The sequence below is a fragment of the Rousettus aegyptiacus genome, unplaced genomic scaffold (assembly GCF_014176215.1).
Source record: "Rousettus aegyptiacus isolate mRouAeg1 unplaced genomic scaffold, mRouAeg1.p scaffold_m13_p_1, whole genome shotgun sequence".
NCBI lineage: Eukaryota > Metazoa > Chordata > Mammalia > Chiroptera > Pteropodidae > Rousettus > Rousettus aegyptiacus.
In genome coordinates this window covers 114,381,143-114,383,862 of record NW_023416284.1, presented here as the reverse complement: position 1 = coordinate 114,383,862, position 2,720 = coordinate 114,381,143, and positions in this window count along the sequence as shown.

Below are 2,720 nucleotides of genomic sequence, written 5' to 3'. Positions count from 1 at the left end.
AGTCTTCTTTCAGCCTAGGTTTCACTCCAGTTCACAGTTCTTCTGTTTAATTTTATTAATCGAAGCAAAGCAATTCACGTGGTCAAGGCCAACATTATGGCACAGAGAAGTAAAAATATGACACTTTTCAAGATCCCTTTTACAGAGGGATAATAGATCACATGGCAAAAACCACAGATCAAGGAGTGAAAAATTAAAGTTTGTAATACCATTGACTGCAGGGAACAATAAATGACAGATTCATGCTCACTCCTGTGGTCTTGGGAGTAGAGTTTGTTATCAGAAGACAGAAGAAAACAGAGCTTGTAAGGTTAACACTAACAGGACCACATACCAAACCCCATATGTAAACATAAAAGATTTTGTTAGTTTTAAGTCAGGTTAAACAACATTCAGATGAGATGTTTAAAGAAGAGAGGCACTTTCATTAACATGCAGAGAGGTCCACAGCTGCCTCAATCTCAATTACCTCTTTTTTATTCTAGACCACAGAGTATACCTTCTCTGTGGTATTAGAAATGAGTAAACAAAAAACACATAACCTGATAATCTGTTGCAGTCAGAAAGAATATTGAAAAGTATTACCTAGAAAATGCCAGTGGGTTTATATGTCTATCGAGCTAACTGAAACTACTTTTTCTCACTGACAGAGTAGTATAAACTTGTCTACTATAGGGCTTGCAGAGAATACAGATGAACAAAAGAGAGGATAGGTGAAAAAAAAAAGTCTTATCACAAAAATGGGGGAAAATGTCTCATTCCTCCATTATTAGTTTAACTGTTTTTATGGAACACAAACTCTATCTAATAATATAGTAGAATATATATTAAACAACTATACATCATTATTTCCTTGTGTGACGAATGGTAGACAGTCAATAAATATTTTCTCAATAAAATACTTAAAGCAACGTATACATAATATTCTTAAAATACTAATAAAGGCCTAACACAAGGAAAGTATCCCTTAAATAGAGCTGCAAGGCTTGAAATAGTGTGAAATGAAAAAATAAGTATTAATATACTTTAGGAAAATACAGAGAAGTATATACTATAGTTCCTTAAAGGGCCGAGTTAACATCAACTTTTGCTGTATAACATTGCCTTGTTAAAAAAAAAAATATATATATATATATATGTATGTATATGTTTATACATAAAACCTTAAGTAACCTCAAGTTTACAGTTCTCATTAATTTTAAATACATAATTAAGTATTTTGTTACATTTTGTGATAGCTAAAGTAAAAGACTCCTTCATTTATTTTTCTTAATAGATTTTTAGTCCAGTTAGAAACAAAATACTAGTTAACATTATAGACCCTGCAACCAGGGAAGCTGATTTTATTTCATTATTCTACCACTTACTATCTGTGTAAAATCTGGTAAATTACTTAACATCTCTATGATTCATTTTCTCATTTAAAATATGTGTAGATAATGAGAGTATCTATCCATAGGATTTCTATGAAAGTAAAACAGTTAAGATGGAACTTAGAAGGTATCTGATAAATTATGAGAATAAAATGAATGATAATCAAAATTAATATCATCATTATTTGCAATAATATACATTATTTGTATTTTGATATTAAGAGTAGGAATAGAAGGAAGTTCACATACCTCTTGAAGAGATAAAGTCTTTCATAGCTTATTAATAGAGAGATATGCAATAAATAGGAGAAAGCTCTTAGTTATAATTTCCTACCACATGTTTATGAACCTATATATACAGCAGATAGTCATACTGACATACTCTAGACTCTTCTCAGGATCTCATATAATTTTAGTTATGCAAATACCTGTTTCATTAATGGTTCAAAATTTTTAAAATGGCAAAAATGGTCTCAATTCTTTGAAATGTTTTCTTATTTAAAAAAAAAATACAGCAACCTATAACATAATGTTCAACATTTATCCCTCTTTCCTGAGCTGTATATAAGATGTAGAATACTTAACATACACTATGTATGTATCCATGACTTCCATATGCATAGAACTATCCATACAAGGCTCTACATGATCTGGCCTCAACTACTTTCACAACTTCTTCAAAACTCTGTTCTCCTCATTCAATAAACTCCACCCACATTGGTATGCTTTCTGCTGCACTCTAACATTTTGGGTCCATTTTTTCCATAGATATTTGCACTGCTCCCACTAACTGAAATATTTCTCTTGCTGATGCTTAGATAGTTGTCTTTCCTAAACTTAGTTTTCAAATGAAATGTATCTTCCTCTTGGGAGATTCCTTTACTAGTTATTTTGTTGGTATGTATTAGTTTGTGTGGGATGTAAGTAAAATTTGCTTCAAATGGGATGAAATTAAATACTAAAGAAATGTATTTTACATGAAAACAAATCTTCAGATACAGATAGGTTTCAGAATTGGTTGATTGAGTGGCTTAATGATACCAGCAGAAATTTGTTCACTCTTTCTCTCCACCCCAACATCAATTAACTAGCATCATCCTAATTTGCTTTCTCTGTGGTTATAGAATGGCTTCAAGAAAAATGTTTTCCTGTTTCCATCACTATGTCTGAGACAATGAACCTTTCAAATTTCCATGATAAAGTATTTTCTTTTTACCTGATTGGACAAATTTAGGTCACGTGACTACCACGGGTGTTATGCAGTCACCAAAGGTATATGTTCTCTGATTGACTATAGTTAAGATTTATGATAGACCTCTGAAAAGACTCATCTTCCCCTGTGACTAG